General features: G+C 40.1%; 1 protein-coding gene across 1 annotated transcript in view; it reads left to right on the forward strand.

Annotated features, from left to right (window-relative positions):
* Positions 1-19286, forward strand: part of RMI2 (RecQ mediated genome instability 2) — a 47079-nt gene that overhangs the window by 22425 nt on the left and 5368 nt on the right. The window lies entirely within an intron of this gene.

Genomic DNA, 19286 nt, shown 5'->3' on the forward strand with positions numbered 1-19286 from the left:
TCTAGCTGCTTTAAAGATTTTCTTTGGTTTCCACGAATCTGATTATGATTCAGATGTGGTCTTCTATGTATTAATGATTCTGTGTATTATGATTCTAGGTGTGGTCTTCTTTGTATTAATCCTGATTGGGATTTGATGAGCTTCCTGGATCTGTAGGTTGATATCTTTTATAATTATCTTTTGATAAATTATTGGCTGTTATCTTTTAAGATACTCTTCTGCCCTACTCTGTCTCTCTCCTTCAGGGCCTCCAGTACCTGAATGTTAGAGAACTTGACACTCTCCTGCAGATCTCAGACATCTGTTCTTTGTTCCTTTCTCCCTTTCTTCCTCTTTTTTCTCCATTTCCTTTTTAATTATTGCTTCTTACTGTGCTTCAGTGTGGATAATTCCTATTGACCTATCTTCAAATTCACTGATTCCTTATTAGATTATGTCAGTCTGCTGTTAAATCCATCTAATGGATTTTTTTTTCATTTCAGATATATGTATATTTTAATTATAACACTTCTATTTCGTTGTTTTTTAGAGTTTCCATTTTCTCTTAATGTTCCAATTTTTATCCATTGTCTCCTTTTACCTCTAAATTCTTGAACATATTTTAAATTCCTTTTGTGCTAATCCCAACATCTGGATCATCTGTGTATCTGCTTTTATTAACTGCATTTTCCTGTTTCACGTAGCTAGTAATTTTGGATTGTATGGTGAACACTATATAAGTTATGTTATAGAGTTTCTGGATGATATTTTCTTCCTCTAAAGTACAGGTGGCAAACACAAGGCCCTCGGGCTGAATCGGCCCTCCACCTTGTTTTATCTGTCCGGCACCTTGTTTCTGCCCAGTGGCAGTGCCAAGCTCTCACTTAACTGTTAAGGAGTAGCTATGTTTATACAGTCCTAAAATTATATTTGGCCCTTTGAAGGCAACTGTGAGGCTGAAGTGGCCGCTGGTAAAAATGAGTTTGACACCCCTGCTCTAAAGAATGGAGTCTTGTTCTTACAGACAGTTAAATTACTGACTGACCACCTTGAACATGTCAAGGATTCATTTTCAGCTATTAGCATGGGTATATTTCAGGCCCCCTCCCCCATTACTTCTAGTATACAGGCCCTACTCCTAAGATGTGGAACATACTCTTAAATCTTGGCCTCTCTGAGGATATCAGCTAATGCCAGAGCCTTCTCTCTTAAGCAGGGTTAGAACTGTATGACCTTCAATTATCAAGAAATTAAAATTTCTCTTCAATTATCAATCCCCTCTACCCAAGAGCTTTTTTCCACTAGGCCTCATAGAGTCTCAGCTTGTATATATTAAATACATAGTTTAGGTTTTGGCCAAGGATCTGAGGTGAATGTCTATGTAAATTTCTGGAGTTCCTTCTGTGTGATTCCTTTCTCTCCTGTGCTTTCCTCTGAAAGTCCCAGGTACCCTAGCATTTTTGAACTCCAGCTTTTTCCTCCACTCAACAAGACTGCTGCTCTCTGTTTGGGCTACACATTCCCACTCAGCAGTTTCAAAAGTGCTCCTTCCAAGACTTCCAGCCAAGATGGAGGCATAGGAAGATACACTTTCTGTCCTCGCACAACCAAACGAAGGACAACAACAAATTTAAAACAAAGAACAACCAGAACTGCCAGAAAGTTAAACTGTATGGAAGTCCGACAACCAAGGAGTTAAAGAAGAAATATTCATTCAGACTGGTAGGAGAGGCGGAGATGGACAGCCAAGGCAGAAAGGATGCACAGCAAGGTGGTGGCTGGAGGACTGGGTGGGTGAAGGGGCAGCTGGTGACCAGATGGTCCCACATTTGCATGCAGATAAACTGGGAGGAACAACTGGGGAGCAGAACAGACCATGCAACCCAGAGTTCCAGCGTGGGAAAAGAAAGCCTCAAAAACTCTGACTATAAAAATCTTTGGGGGTTGTGGCAGCAGGAGAAACTCCCCCCTCAAGGAGAGTTCATTGGAGAGACCCACAGGATCATAGAACATACACAAACCTACCCACCCGGGAATCAGCACCAGAAGAGCCCAATTTGCTTGTGGGTACCAGGGTATATGACTGAATGCCAGCCAAGAGCTGAGCAAGTGGAATTGTTACCTCTCAGGCCCCTCCCCCACATACAGCGCCACAATGCAGCTAAGTGTGTTGCTCCGCCCTGGCGAATACCTAAGGCCCTTACTACGTAACAGGCATGCCGAGATAAAGAAATATGGCCCAAATTAAAGAACAGATCAAAACTCCAGAAAAAGACCTAACCAATAAGGAGATAGCCAACCTATCAGAAGCAGACTTCAAAACACTGGTAATCAGGATGCTCAAAGAAGTGATTGAGTATGGTCACAAAATAGAGGAAGAAGTGAAGGCTATGCAAAGTGAAATAAAGAAAAAAACAACAGTGACAGAAGGAAGCTGGGACTCAAATCAATGATTTGGAGCAGAAGAAAGAAATAAACACTCAGCTGCAACAGAATGAAGAAATAAGAATTCAAACAAATGAGGAGAGGTTTAAGAACCTCTGGGACAACTTTAGATGTTCAAACATCTGAATCATAAGGGTGCCAGAAGGAGAAGAGGAAAACAAGAAATTGAAAACTTATTTGAAAAAAATAATGAAGGAGAACTTCCTCAATCTAGTGAAGGAAATAGATTTCCAGGAAGTACAGGAAGCTCAGAGAGTCCCAAAGAAGTTGGACCCAAGGAAGCATATACACCAAAGCACATCATAATTACATTACCCAAGATGAAAGATAAGTAAAGAGTCTTAAAAGCAGCAAGAGAAAAGGAGACAGTTACCTACAAAAGAGTGCCCATAGTATTAGGTGATTTCTCAAAACAAACCTTACAGGCAAGAAGGGGCTGGAAAGAAGTATTCCAAGTCATGAAAGGCACGGACCTACATCTAAGAATACTCTGTCCAGCAAAGCTATCATTTAGAATGGAAGGGCAGATAAAGTGCTTCCCAGATAAGGTCAAGTTAAAGGAGTTCATCATCACCAAGCCCTTATTCTATGAAATGTTAAAGGGACTTATCTAAGAAAAAGAAGAAGATCAAAACTATGAACAGTAAAATGACAATGAACTCACAACTATCAACAACTGAACCTAAAAACAAAAACAAACTAAGCAAACAACTAGAACAGGAACAGAATCACAGAAATGGAGATCACGTGGAGGGTTATCAGTGGGGAGAGGGAGGGGGGAGAATGGAGGGAAAGGTACAGGGAATAAGAAGCCTAAATGGTAGGTAGAAAATAGGGGGAGGTTAAGAATAGTGTAGGAAATGGAGAAGCCAAAGAACTTACATGTATGACCCATGGACATGAACTAAGGTGGAGGAATGTTGGTGGGAAGGATGGTGCAGGGCAGAGGGGAATAAAGGGGAGAAAAAAAATGGGACAACTGTGGTAGCATAATCAATAAAATATACTTTAAAAAGAAGACAAAGAGTGCTCCTTCCAAAGGAAGCCGTGGTGAATGTGACTTCATCTCAGTTACTTCCCTTCATTCAAGGACTGCCATTCTGTGCTACACTGTCCCATTTCTACAAACAATTGTTTTATATATTGTTTAGTTTCAGAGTTGTTTAGAAAAAGGGAGGAATAATCCCTTGGGAATGGCCATGCAGACTTTTAGAACTTTTTATTAGGTCATAAAATAAATATATTATGGATTTTGGGGTTTTGAGTTATGCTTAGAAAGGAATTTTCTACCAAGAACTGGCTAAAAAGGTCTATTTGGATATTCTTCTACTCTTTTTACAGTTTCATGTTTTAATGTTTAAATCTTGGACTAATCCAGGATTTATTTTGATGGAAGCAATAAAGTAGGACATAACAATATTTTTTCCAGGTGCTCCCAGTTGTCCCAATACCAATTAACTGTAGCGTTTTCCTCCACTGATTAGAAACGAAGTCTTGACCGAGTTACATACAAAATTTTTTAATGTATTACACATACTCGTGAATTTGACTCTTCTGTGTCATTGATCTGTTTTATATACATATACATGCCCATGTATTTGTTAATATGAAAAATTTTATTTGATATTTAATATTTACTTAATGTGATACTGTAGTATCATAATCTGATTTAGTGTCTAGTGGGGTTTATTGTTCTTTATCATTCTTTTCAGAAATTTCCTGGTGATTGTTTTAAAAAATTTTTATGAATTTTAGAATCGGCTTGTCTAGTTAAAAATTGTACAAGCACATATACACACATGCATATATATCCCTGTGGGGTATTTTTGTATTGATAGTATGTTGTTTTATATGTTAAATTTAAGAAGTCACTCTTTCGCCCTGGTGTATGGCTCAGCTGGTTGGAGTGTTGCCACATGCACCAAAATATTGCAGATTTAGTCCCTGGCTGGGGCGTGTACAGGAGGCAACTGATCGATGTTTCTCTCTCACATCGATGTCTCTCTGTCTCCCTTCCTCCCGCTCGCTCTAAAGTCAATAAACATATCCTCAGGTAAGGATTTAAAAAGTTATTTTTAATGGCTTTATTTTTATATTATAAAAATCACCCATTTTAAGTATGACAGGACCTTGAATAATGTCATTGTACTCAATGTTATTTTGCTATAATGTTGATAAGATACCAATTTTTTTAAGTTAAAAAAATTTTAAATAACAGTAGACATACAATATTATATTAGTTTCAGGTATACAGCTAAGTGATTGGACGTTTATATAACTTATGAAGAGACCACCCTGAAAGTCTAGAACCCATCGGACACCCAAGGAGATTAAGCCAAAAAAATATTACTAAGAAAGATGTCAGAGTTTACTGCCTATGTTTTCTTCTAGGAGTTTCATGGTTTGGGGTCTTACATTTAAGTCTTTAATCCATTTTGAGTATGTTCCTGTATATGGGGTAAGAAAGTGATCCAGTTTCATTCTTTTGCATGTGTATGCTCAGTTTTTCCAACACCTTTATTAAAGAGGCTGTTTTTACCCTATGGTCTTGTCTCCTTTGTCATTGATTAACTGATCATATACATGTGGGCTGATTTCTGGGCTCTCTATTCTGTTCTGCTGACCTATGTGTCTGTTTTTATGCCAGACTCTGTTAATTATTCCTATCCATGAACAATGTATATACTTCCAGTTGTATCTTGTTCACCTTCTCTCTTCAATGTCTTACAGTTTTCTGAGTATAGGTATTTTACCTCCTTGGTTAAATTTATTCCTAGGTGCCTTGGCAAGTGTAGCTCAGTTGGTTGGAGTGTCTGTCCTGTAGCCTGAAAGGTCCAGAGTTCAATTTCTGGTCAGGGCAGATGTGTGGGTTGCCAGTTTGATGCCCTTGGTTGGGGCACATATGAAAAAAGACAATCGATGCTTCTCTCTCTCCCTTCCCCTCTCTCTCTAAAAGCAGTGAGAGAGTGTCCTCAGGTGCAGATAAAAAAATTATTCTTAGGTATTTTGTTATTTTTGATGTAATTATAAGTGGGATTATTTTCTTAATTTCTCTTTCTGATAGTTCATTGTTGGTGTACAAAATGCAACCAATTTCTGAATATTAACTTTGTACCCTGCTACTTTACTGAATTCATTTATTCTTTTTAATATATTTATTGATTATGCTATTACACTTGTCCCATTTCCTCCCCCCTCACTCCACTCCATCCTTCCCACCCCCTCCCTCCCACATTCCCCCCTATAGTTCATGTCCATGGGTCATACTTATAAGTTCTTTGGCTTCTACATTTCCTACACTATTCTTACCCTCCCCCTGTCTATTTTCCACCTATCATTTATGCTACTTATTCTCTGTACCTTTCCCCCCTCTCGCCCTCCCACTCCCGTGTTGATAACCCTCCATATGAGCTGCATTTCTGTGGTTCCGTTCCTGTTCTAGTTGTTTGCTTTTGTTTTTGTTTTAGGTGTGGTTGTTAATAACTGTGTGTCTGCTGTCATTTTACTGTTTGTATTTTTGATCTTCTTTTTCTAAGATAAGTCCCTTTAACATTTCATATAATAAGGGCTTGGTGATGATGAACTCCTTTAACTTGACCTTATCTGATAAGCACTTTATCTTCCCTTCCCTTCTAAATGATAGCTTTGCTGGATAGAGCAATCTTGGGTGTAGGTCTTTGCCTTTCATGACTTGGAATACTTCTTTCCAGCCCCTTCTTGCCTGTAAGGTCTCTTTGGAGAAATCAGCTGACAGTCTTATGAACTTCTTTGTAGGGAACTGTGTCCTTTTCTCTTGCTGCTTCCTTCTAAGATTCTCTCCTTCTGTTTAATCTTGGGTAATGTAATGATGTGCCTTGGTGTGTTCCTCCTTGGGTCCAACTTCTTTGGGACTCTCTGAGCTTCCTAGACTTCCTGGAAGTCTATTTCCTTTGCCAGATGAGGGAAGTTCTCCTTCATTATTTTTTCAAAAAAGTTTTCAATTTGTTGCTCTTCCTCTTCTCCTTCTGGCACCCCTATAATTCGGATGTTGGAACGTTTCAAGATGTCCTGGAGGTTCCTAAGCCTCTCCTCATTTTTCCGAATTCTTGTTTCTTCATTCTTTTCTGGTTGGATGTTTCTTTCTTCCTTCTGGTCCACACCGTTGATTTGAGTCCCAGTTTCCTTCACCTCACTATTGGTTCCCTGTACATTTTCCTTTGTCTCTCTTAGCATAGTCTTCATTTTTTCATCTAGTTTTTGACCAAATTCAACCAATTCTGTGAGTTTCTTGATTACCAGTGTTTTGAACTGTGCATCTGATAGGTTGGCTATCTGTTTGCTGCTTAGTTGAATTATTTCTGGAGCTTTGAAGTGTTCTGTCATTTGGGCCATTTTTTTTTTGTCTTGGTGCTTCTGTTACTTAAAGGGGCAGAGCTTTAGGTGTTCACTGGGGCTGGGTAATGCTTGTCGCTGCACTGTGATGCTGTACATGGGGGAGGGGCTGAGAGGGAGTAATGGCGCCCCCTCCACTCTCCACCAGATTTCAGTCACTCCCTCCGCTACCCACAATCAAATTGGGCCCCTCTGGTGCTGGTTCCCGAGTGGGTGGGCTTGTGCACGCCCTAGGCCCCTGTGGGTCTCTCCAATGACCTCTCCTGTGAGGCTGGGAGTTTCTCCTGCTGCCACCCCAACCCCCACGGGTGTTTTCACTCAGAGGCTTGAGGCTTTATTTCCCTGCGCTGGAGCCCTGGGGTTGCGTGGTCTGCTTCGCTTCCCACCATTTGTTCTGGTTCATCTATGTGCGAATGTGAGGCCGCAGGGTCTGCTAGTAGTCAGACTGCCTGCCCCCGTTCATCCTGCACTCCACCAGTCTCGGTCCTGCCACGGCAATGCGAGTCCTCTCCACCCCTCCTACCGGTCTGGATGAATGTTTCTTTTTTATCTCCTTGGTGTCGGACTTCCTTGCAGTTCAATTTTCTGTCAGTTCTGGTTGTGCGAGGAGGCGCAGTGTGTCTACCTATGCCGCCATTTTGGTCCTCTCTCATTTATTCTAATAGTGTTTTTTTGTGGATTCTTTAGGATTCTCTCTCTATAGTATCATGTCATCTGCAAATTATGACAGTTTTACTTCTTCCATTCCAATTTGCCTGATTGCTGTGGCTAGGACTTTCAATACTGTGTTGAATAAAAGTGGTGGAAGTGGAATTCCTTGCCTTCTTCCTGATCTCAAAGAAAAAGGCTTCCACTTTCACTGTTGTGTGTGATGTTATGTGTGGGTTTGTCATATTTGCCTTTTATTATGTTGAAGTATGTTCACTTTATCACTGCTTTTCCAATAGTTTTTATAATAAATGGATGTTGGATTTTTGTCAAGTGTTTTATTACATCTATTGATATGATCATATGATTGTTATCCTTCATTTTGTTTATGTGGAATATCACATTTATTGGTTTGCAGACATTGAACCAACCTTGTGTCCTGGGATAAATCCCACTCAATCATATTTTATTGAGGATTTTTGCATTTATATTTATCAGGAATATTGGCTTCTTTTCTTTTTTTCATAATGTCTTTGTCTGATTTTGATTATCAGATTAATGCTGGCCTTATAAAATGAGTTTGGGAGCCTCCCCCTCTTCAATTTTTTGCAACAATTTGAGAAGGATAGGTATTAATTCTTCAAATGTTTGGTAAAATTCACCTATGAAGACATCCAGTCCAGGACTTCTGTTTGTTGGGAGGTTTTTTTGATACTGATTAAATTTCATTAGTAGTTATCCATCTGTTCAGATTTTGTTTCTTCTTGATTCAGCCTTGGAAGAGTGTGTGTTTCTAGGAAATAATTAATTTCTTCCAGGTAGTTCACTTTGTTGGCATGTGATGGTTTGTAGTATTTCCTTGTAATCCTCTGTGTTTCTGTGGTCAGTTGTCACTTCTCCTCTTTCATTTCCAGTTTTGTTTACTTGGGCCTGCTCTCTCTCTCTCTCTCTCCTTGATGAGGTTAGCTAAAGTTTATCAATATTGTTTATTTTTTTAAGGAACCAGCTCTTGGGTTTATTGATCTTTTGTTTTTGCACATCTATAGCATTTATTTCCACTCTGATGTTTATTATTTCCTTTCTTCTACTCACTTTGGGCTTTGTTCTTCTTTCTTCTTCTTTTTTTTTTTTTGTTGTTGTTATTGTTGTTTTTTAGGTATAAAGTTAGATTGTTTATTTGAGATTTTTCTTCTTTCTTGAGGCAGGCCTTTATTACTATAAATTTTCCTTTTAGAACTGCTTTGTCTGTGTCCCATAGGTTTTCTCCAATAGATTTTTTTAAAGAACAGAACATGATTATATTTTAATACATATCTTCTATATAACCAAAAAATAAAACCCACAGTAAAATAATAACAAAAAATGGACTTTCATTTGCAATGCATGACAAATTGTTAACATTTTTAGCCACAAATGGGTTCTTAGAAATCAGTAACAAAGACTAATAATCCAAGGGAGCTGGAAAAAAAAGAAAATGAAATAACACAAATGATGATTAAGGATTTAAGAGTATATGATAATTGAGGTGAACAATGACAGAAGAATAACTTTTCTGTAATATCACATGGTCAATGTTACAAAGATATTTTTTAAAAATCCTCACCCAAGGATATGTTTATTGATTTTAGAGAGAGAGGAAGGCAGAGGGTGGGAGATGGAAGAGAGAGAGAGAGAGAGACAGAGAGAGAGAGAGAGAGAGGGAGAGAAACATTGATCAGTTGCCTCCCATATGTGACCTGACCAAGGACTGGAGATTGAACACACAACCTAGGTATGTGCCCTGACCAGGGATAGAACCCTCAACCTTTTGGTTTATGGATGATGCTTCAATCAACTGAACCACACAACCCAGGCTCCCATAGATTTTTATTTTTATTAGTCTCAAGGTGCTTTTGATTAATTTCCTTGCTCTCACTGTTAACCAATTCATTGTTTAATAGCATGTTATTTAGCCTCCATGTATTTGTGTTTTTCAGTTTTCTTCTTGTATTTGATTCCTAGTTTCATATCATTGTGGTCAGAAAAGATGCTTGATATGATTTTAAACTTCTTAAATTTGAGACTTGTTTTGTGTCCTAACATGTGCTTTATCCTGGAAAATGTTGAAGTGCACTTGAGAAAAACATATTCTGCTGCTTTTGGATGAAATGTTCTAAAAATAACAATTAAGCCCATCTGGTCTAATGCGTCATTTAAGGCCACAGTTCCTTTGCAGATTTCAGTCTGGATTACCTATCCATTCATGTCAATGTGGTGTTAAAGTTCCCTACAATTACTGTATTTTTGTTGATCTCTCTTTTTATGTCTATCAGTATTTGCTTTATATATTTTGGTGCTTCTATTTTGGGGGCATAGATGTTTACACAATTTATATGTCCACTTGTTGGGTTGATTCCTTCATCATTATGAAATGCTTTTATTTGTCTCATTACAGCCTTTGTTTTAAAGTATACTTTGTCTGATATAAGTATTGCTACCCTGGGTTTTTTGTTTGTTTCCATTTACATGAAATATCTTTTTTCACCCCTTTTTTTTTGCACATCTTTCAGTATGAAGTGGGTATCACATAGGCAAAACATGTTCAGGTCTTGGTTTTTATTCCGTTCAACACCTTATGTTTTTTGATTGGAGCATTATATCTATTTACATTTAATGGAATTATTGAAGATATATAGTTATTGCCATTTATTAATCATTTTCTGATTGTTTTTGTAACTCTTTGCTGTTCCTTTTTATTCTCTTGCTCTCTTTTGTATGTTAATGACTTTCTATAGTGTTGTCTTTAGATTTCTTTATCTTTACTTGTTGTATATCTTAATTGATTTTTGGTTTGTGGTTACCTTGTGCTTCATATATACTAAGCTATGTTTACAACACTCTAGTTAAGTTGATAGCCCACTGAAGTTTGAACACATTCTAAAATCACTATAATTTTTACTCATGCCCTTCAGATATGTTTTTGTCATTATTTTTTACTTCTTTTCTGTAAATGTGTATTTTTATGTATCCCTTAGTTTATTGTTGTAATTACACATTGCTTCCTACTTTTTGCATTTTAACTTTTGTAATAGCTTTATCATTGGTTGATCCACTGCTTTTATTGCTTGCCTTTATCAGTGAGAATTTTTTCTTATGTTTTCTTATTTAATTTTTGATATTTTTCTACTTAAAGAAATTCCTTTAATTTTTCTTTTTTTTCTTTAAATTTTATCCTAACCTTTTTTTTTCTTTTTCAAAGATTTTATTTATTTATTTTTAGAGAGGGGAAGGGAGGGAAAGAAACATGTGTGGTTGCCTCTCACATGCCCCCCACCGGGGACCTGGCCTGCAATCCAGGCATGTGTCCTGACTGGGAATCGAGCCAGCCACCCTTTGGTTTGTAGGCCAGCACTCAGTCTACTGAGCCACACCAGCCAGGGCCTTTAACTTTTCTTTAAATACTGGTTTAGTGGTGAGAATTCTTTTAGCTTTTTCTTGTCTGAGAAATTTTATCTCTCCTTTGATTCTAAATGATAGCCTTGCCAGATAGAACATTCTTGATTGTAGGTCATTGCCTTTCATCACTTTGAATATTTTGTGCTAATCCCTTCAGGCCTACAAAATTTCTGTTGAGAAATCATCTCACTGTCTTATGGAAGCTCCCTTATATGTAACTAACTGCTTTTCTCTTGCTACTCTTAAGATTCTTTCTTTGGCACATTCTCTCTCTCTCTCTCCTCCCCCTCTCTCTCTCTCATACACACGTACACACATGCACACAATTGCCCCTCCTCTTTCCTCAAGGCACATATCTTTGTTCTCTCTGTTTCCTAAGCCCCAAGGGCCCTTCTTTTGCCTCCATAACTTGTTTCCTGAGCTGGCTCATTTTTTTTTTTTTTTTTACTTCTGTGATGTTCTAAATAAACTTTTGTTTGTGTTAAAAAAAAAAGATTTCCTCTTTGTCTTTAACCTTTGGTGTTATAATTATGATGTGCCTTGGTGTGAGCCTCCTTGGGTTCATCTTGTGTAGGAGTCTCCACACTTCCGGGACTTGTATGTCTGTTTTCTTTGCCAGATTAGGAAAATTTGGGGTCATTATTTTTTCAAATAGGTTTTCAATTTCTTGCTCTCTCTTTTCTCCTTCTACCTGTATGATGCGGTCATTGATATGCTTGATGTTGTCCCAGTGGTCTCCTAAAACAATCCTCATTTCAAAAGTTCTTTTTCCTTTTGGCTCTTCTGATTAGGTTTTTTCTGCCACCTCATCTTTCCAGATTACTATTTGATCCTCTACTTCATCTAATCTGATGTTGATTCTTTCTAATGCATTCTTTAAACTTTTTTTTCTTTTATTGATTACAGAGAGAGGGGAAGGGAGAGAGAAAAAGAAGGAGAGAAACATTGATTTGGGGAACCCCATCCTTTGTGGATGAAATGAGTCATCCTGGACACAATCTGTTCTGGTGGAAAAGGGGGTGGTGATTCCCTCCAGTGGAGAATGCCCCGAGCCCTTCTCTGAAATGGCTTTTATTGGGATTGGTATGTGCAGGGGTATACAGCATGCATACATAGTTCATCAATCAATGTCCAAGGCTATAGATATGGCAAACAGATATTATCTATAGATAACAATTGAAGAAACACAGAGATCTGCCTCAGGTCGGGGTTTGCTAGACATGCTGACACCAGATGGTTGTTCAGGCGTGTTTCATGAGATAAGGAGTTCACTCCTTATGCTTTGAACTTATACATCTGGTTTACACCAACAGAGCTATACAAAGCAAAGCAAGCTTCAAAGGGTACAATGCATCCCTCAGGCCTGATTTCCCATGGGAGCCCTCAGTGCTAGCATCGGGTCATGTCTGCCTCCTGCAATCCCGGTTTTCCTGTCAAGTCTTACCAGCCTCTTTCAAGGCCTTGCTTGAGCAGGGCTACAGTCTCCAATGCCACACAAAGTGGTCCCTAACACATTGATGTGGGAGAGAAACATCGATCAGTTGCCTCCTGCATGCACCTTGTCTAGGGATCAAACCCTCCACCCTGGCATGTGCCCTAACCAGGAATCAAACGGACAACCTGTTGGTTTACAGGATGACACTCCACCCAACTGAGCCACACTGGTCAGGGCTCTAATGTATTCTTCATTTCTGACTGGTTCTTTTTTATGTTTTGTATACCATTTTATGTTTCCTATCTTTTTATTAATGTTCTCATTGAGTTCATCTACTCTTCCCCTGTTCATTGAACATCCTTATAACCAGTGTTTTGAATTCTGCATCTAATAGATTGTTTGTCTCCATTTCTTTTAGGGGTTTTTTGGAGATTTTTCCTATTTTTTTCGTTTGCAGCATGTTTCTTTGTCTCCTCATTTTGGCTGACTGCCTGTTTTTGTTTCTGTGTATTAGGTAGAGCTGCTGTCTCCCATTGTTGGCAGAGTGACCTTGTGAGTAGTTGACCTTTTCTTTAGGTCCTTAGTTACAGGAATTCTATTCAGCTAGTCTCCAGATTGTCCCGATGATGGTTGTTCTGTAATTTAGTTGTAATTTTGATGTGATCGTGGGAGGAGGTAAGCACAGCATTTACCTAGTCCACTATCTTAACAGGAAGTCAGGAACTTAACTCTTGTTTATGGTAATTAGCCTATGGTAAAATTGGTTTTGTCAGGTATTGTTGCAGAACTTATCAGAGGACATTAAGTGAGGGCTTATTGTATACATTTCAGTGATGTTTAGTGAATTTACACTGACTAGCGTGTGTGCTGCCATCATTACAGTCCAGTCTTTAAATATTTCTGTCACCCAGGTGGATCCCCTGTGCCCATTTGCAGTTACTCCCCGTTTCTCTCCCTGCCCCAGATGACCACTAGCCTGTTTTCTACTAAATTTCTTTTCTTGGACATTGCATATAAATGGAATCATACAGTACGTGTTTTTTTGCATCTGGCTTCTTTCAGTTAGCATAATGTTTTGGAGATGATCTCTGTTGTGGCAGCTGTTAGTACTTTCTTTTTATTGCCGAACGGCATTCCATAGAATGGACACACCACAATTTGTTCACTCCTTTTTTAGTAGATGGGCATTTGCGTGCACACACCATAATTTGTTTACTCACTTAAGAATTAATGGGCATTTGTGCACAAGTCTTTGTGCAAGCATATCTTTTCATGTGTCTTGGGTAGGTACCTAGGAGTAGAATTGCTGAGCTATGGTAAATTTGTACTGAACTTTTTAAGAAATTGCCAAAGTACTTTCCAGGTGGCCACACCATCTTACATTCCCACCAGCATGTGTGAGGGCTCCAGTGCCACATCCTCCCGACACTCGGTAGTGATGGTTTTATCTATCTGCCATCTATCTATTTTTATTGATTTTTTAGAGAGAGAGAAAAGGGGGAAGAGAGAGGGAAACATTGATTAGTTGTTCCACTTATTTATGCATTCATTGGTTGCTCCTTGTATGTGCCCCGACCGCAGATCAAGCCCACAGCATTGGTTTATGGCTGTTCCATCTTTTAGTGTCAATCCTTTCTAGATGAGAATATTTGCAGTATGGCTTTCTATGCCTTTGAAATGGTTATATCCCTTCACAGCTTTTAAAAGATGTTTTCACTTTTTAGTGCATTTGTTTCTGGGAATTTTATTTGGGGTGTTGGGGGGAAGCTCTTGTAGGTGGGTGCTAACTGCTTGCTGTTCCTATGTAGGAAGGCTAGGCGTTTTGGAATGTCACTTCTGTCCTGACCCCTTCTTTCAATCTCTTCCTGTCTGCCACATTTTTTCAACTGCTTCTTTTGCATTTTTCAATTTAACCATAATTATTTTACCTCTTTTTTTAAAAAAATGCCTTATGCTTTTCTCTTGCCTCCTTTCATCAGCTAGAACCTTCCAAACGAAATGACTGTGGTAGATAGCAGTCTTTTATTCCAGAGTCTCACAGAAACTTCTGCTACTGCCAACTGTTACAAATGATGCTGATTTTTGGCTTGACATATATGTGTGTCTGTAATTTTACATGTTAAGGAAGTATCCCTCTTTCTGATTTGATAAAAGATTTTGTAATAGTAAATTTTGTCAAATGCATTTCAACATCTATGACAATTATGATTTTTCTCTTTTAATATAGTGATATAAATTGAATTAATAGTCCTAATATTGAAACATCCATGTTATACTGTTACAAGTTCACTTAATTTTGGTTGTTTTTCATTTTAATGTCCAGGTGGATTTTATTTGCTAATATTTTAGTTTGGACATTTGCATTGATTTTTACATAAATGAAGTTAGCCTATGGTTTTCCTTTATTATACTATAATTGTTGGCTTTTGATATCAATGTTCTTTAGTCCCTGAGAAACAATTTGGAAGTGTTTCTTTTTCCTCTAGGCCTTGGTACAGTTTAAATACCATTGGAATTAGCATTTCAGCTGGCTGACTTCAGCCCCCACCAGTGTAGCTCAGTTGGTTGGGGGTTGTCCCATAAAACAAAAGGTCCTTGGTTTGATTCCTGGTCAGGGCACATGCCTGGGTTGTGGGTTTGGTCCCCCATTGGGGCATATATGAGAGGCAACTGGTTGATGTTTCTCTCTCATATTGATATTTCTCTCTCTTTTCCCTCTCTTCCTCCCCTCTCTAAAAATAAAATATTAAAAAAATAAACTGGCTCACTTCGCCTGGGAAACCATTATCACCTGTGGTTGGTCTCCCATCCCCTCCCTTCTCCCTTCATGTGATTTGGGGGCTGGTGGTATTTTTTTCACAGCTTTCTCAGTTTCTCCTGGTAGAGTTAGATATTTCTGTTGTGGTGCTTGCTGGTACTTTTATTTCCCCTGGAAAATAATCCATTTCCTATAAGTTCTCAAGTTTGCTTGCATAGACAGTCAGCATTTGATACCCCCTTCTTGTCTGGATTAGCTTAACTCTTCCCTTCCCACAACAAAACAACTTTTGGATTAATTTAAGGCCACCATTTTCCTGTTAATTTATTAATTTGTGAAAACTTTTATAGTCAGGAATTTGTACATGCTTCCAGGCTGGCCTTGGAGAACCAGGCTAAGACACACCCAGAGCTCCCGAGGTGGCAGGAGGCCACTGGACAGCATCCTTTGTGTTCAGCAGTCAAAGGTCTTCCTCTCTCCTGGCAGCTGAACTCCAAGTTTGCCGGCCAGAGTGCTTCTGTGTGACCTCACTTCTACCCACTCGTTTCCTGTCTTGAAAGAATAATTGAGAAGAGTGGTTAGAAAATAAAAGCTGACTTAGTTTTTCCTAAGATGCTGTTGACTGGGTCAGTCTCCTCCTGGCTTTGACAGTGGTCAAATGTGAGCAGGTTTTCCTCTTTCTTTCCGTTCAGGCTCCGCTCCATGCCCACACTTTTCATTTGGTCATAACCCTCCATGTGGCAAGAAAGGGAGTGAGAAGGTGGAGGGTAGCAGGCTATGCCACCTGAAAATATGCCACTTTGGCATAAGGATTATTGTGAGCTGAAGGCAATTGAGAAGCAGATAGGAGAAAAGCTCTCTGCCTTCCTCCTTATGCATAAATTTATAAACATGTCCCTTCCCCTATAGATTCCAGGAAGGACAGAGGTTAATCCCTGGAAATAACTCTAGACCCTTATCAGCACGACAGGAATCTACACAAGCCCTGCTGAAAACTAGCCTCATCTACCATTTGTTCCCCACATAGTCACTCGCACAAATTTTCCTGTCTTGTCACAGATGGGCACAGGTAACCAGGTTCTTGGTGATCGGGACAAAGAATTGAACCGAGCCCCCAGAGTTTATAGCAGAGAACGTGGGAGCAGGCCAGCTCCAAGCAGAGATTGACCTCATGGGCTGGAGGGACGCTATTCTTGTAGGGTGATCCTTCCTGGCTAGTTGTGGCGGGCTTTTATTGTGCATGTACAAGTAGTTGTATTACTTTAAAGCTACTGTGCATGTGATCTCCCATGATTTTCCCTGATTGACCACTGGGGAAGGGGGTCCCACAATGTTACCTAATGGACCCCCCTTTCTCCTAGGGTCCCCTGTACTAGGTTTGCCTTGCCTGTCACCAGGGAATTATAACTCTCTATGTTAGAGATTGGTGAAAAGGAAAGGAATTATTTATTCAACAGTCATATAGACTTAAGAGTAATGACTTAATGTCTTCATTAAAATCCCAAAGCCCCTTAAAACACCTACAAACACACACAGTCCTTCCTTCCTCCCTTTACCCAGTCTTGGGTACCATCTCTCAGGAAAAGAAATAGAAGTCTGTGGCTCAGGTCGCCCCTGGTTCTTCCCAGTAATCTGTGCTCGGCTAACAGGCCTCCCTCGGTTCCCAGTGCTATCAGCTGTGTGTGTCACCGGGATCTCTAGTTCTTTTTTTTTTTTTTTTTAATTTTAATTTTTCATTGTTATTCAATTACAGTTGTGTGCCTTTTCTCCCCATCCCTCCATCCCACCCCAGCTGAACCCCTGTCCCTCCCCCACCTCCACCCTCCCCCTTGATTTTGTCCATGTGTCCTTTATAGTAGTTCCTGTAATCCCCTCTCCTCACTGTCCCCTCCCCCCCCGTCCATTGTTAGATTGTTCTTAACTTCAATGTCTCTAGTTATATTTTGTTTCCTTTTTTTTATCCTATTTATTATGTTCCAGTTAAAGGTGAGATCATATGGTATTTGTCCCTCACCGTCTGGCTGATTTCACTTAACATAATGCTCTCCAGTTCCATCCATGCTGTTGCAAAGGGTTAATCCAAACCCGTGTGGCACCTTCTCCTGGCCCAGCAGCAAGAGTCCTTTCACTCCTTTCCTTCCCGCAGCGTGTCTCCTGCATTCTTCTGAACTGCTAAGAGAGAGCTCTGCATCCCTGCTATTTCATGCTTTCTGGCTTCCTAAGCTGCGTGGCAAAGGGAGACCCAAAGCTGTGTGGTTCCTCTCTGCTAAAGCAGCGTGGTTGTTCGCTAGGGCTGTGTGGTACCTCTTGTCATGGCTGCCGTGCCTGGGTTTAAATCCCAGTGCCAATCTTCCTCTGCAGCCCCATTTCCTACTCCTCCCACAATTGGCTACACTTGCCAGCATTCCTGTATTTTTCCAGCTTTTCTGGGCTGCTGTAGTAAGTCCGGGCAGGCCTGGCCCCAGGGTGCAGGGCCAATCATCTCCAAGCTCTCTTGCAGTTGCTGTAACCAGGGGAAGTTGCTTCCCAGTTATATCCTGGGTTGAAGTCACTCCCATTCCTCTGGCTCAAAGCATGGCCACAGCTGTTTAACATATCTATGAAACCAGTTAAAGATTAGAGATACAAAACAGCTCTCAATGGTCCTGCTCCATGTGTCCCATCCCCCAGCTCAGACTGGTGGGGGTGAGGACATCATTTATATATTTTTTTCTAATATTTCCTGAACACCCTGAGCTCTGGACCCCATTACAAATCCCTATTTGGGGTCCCCCTTGGCTGCACTCTGTTACAGGGCTACCTTGGCTCACTAAGGAGTCAGAAAGAGGGGGCTGTGGTGACAGGGTCAGGGGGTGCCCAGGATGAGCTGCTGCTGCCCCTTGCCCCCACTTCCAAGTCTTGTGGGGTTCCAAGTCTCCATAGAGAGATGCATGCCTGTGGGGGAAGATGAGGGGACGGGAACAGCACAGGTGTGCTCCTGGGAGGAAGAGTGTGTAGAGGCCTTCATTTTGAGGGGTTTTAAAGATTGGGGGTTTAGGGAAGGTCTTGGGGAGGATCTCAAAAGAATACTCATCAGCTTTATGCTGATGTACCAAAATGAGATTCATTCCCTTGACTTCATCTGTCCTTGGGTGTGGTTGGCTCACGCACTAATTGGATTTCTGCTGTCTAGCTCCTGAGTAGGGTAATTTAAGCTATTTACCCTCTTGTTGGGGAGAAGTGTACTATAAACCATTTACTCTTAAGTGTCCTTGATTTAGGGAAGATAGGATTTACCAGATGGCTGCAAACTGCTTGTTTAACTACCTCAGTTTCCCTGTTCTGCTTGTCCTGGCTTACTAGCCTGCCTCAGTGGGAAGGGCACCGGCCTCCTGACCAAGGCCGGTCAAACATGCACCAGTCATCACTCCCCCTGACCCCTCGATTTCAGTAAATTTCATTTGAGCCCCTTATTTCCTTCCCTTTCTTTTTTTCATTTTTTTCTTGTAGTAAAATACACATAACATGAAAGTTACCATTGTAACCATTTTAAGCATATAATTCAGTGACATCAAACACATGCACAATGTTATGCAACTGCCCCCACCACCCGTCTGCAGAACCGCGTCGTCTTCCCTAGTTCCTGCTCTGTGCTCATTAAACTGATTTCGCGCCCCGCTCCCTCTCCAGCCCCCAACAACCGCCACTCTACTTTCCGTCTCTATGAATTTGACTAAGTACCTCATATAAGTAGGATCCTACAGTGTTTGTTCTTCTCTTAGTAGCTTATTTCACTCACCATAATGCCCTCAAGTTTTATACATGTTGTGGCTTGTGTCTGAATTTCCTCCCTTTTTAAGGCTGAATAGTATTCTGCTATATGGATTCTGCATGTACTATTTTTTAATCCATTCATTTCCTGATAGACACTTGGCTTCCTTCCTTTTTTCTTTTTCTAAAAGATTTTTTAAAAAATAGTTTTTATTTTTATTTTTTAATTTTATTTATTTATAGACAGAGGGGAAGAGAGGGAGAAAGAGAGGCAGAGAAACATCAATGGGTGGTTGCCTCCTGCAGGCCCCCCACCAGGGACCTGGCCCACAACCCAGGCACGTGCCCTGACCAGGAATCAAACTGGCCACCCTTTGATTCACAGGCCTGTGCTCAATCCACTGAGCTACACCAGCCAGGGCTAAAATATTTTTATTTATTTATTTTTAGAGAGAGGGGAAGGGA

This window comes from Desmodus rotundus, chromosome 1 (assembly GCF_022682495.2).
Source record: "Desmodus rotundus isolate HL8 chromosome 1, HLdesRot8A.1, whole genome shotgun sequence".
Taxonomy (NCBI): Eukaryota; Metazoa; Chordata; class Mammalia; order Chiroptera; family Phyllostomidae; genus Desmodus; species Desmodus rotundus.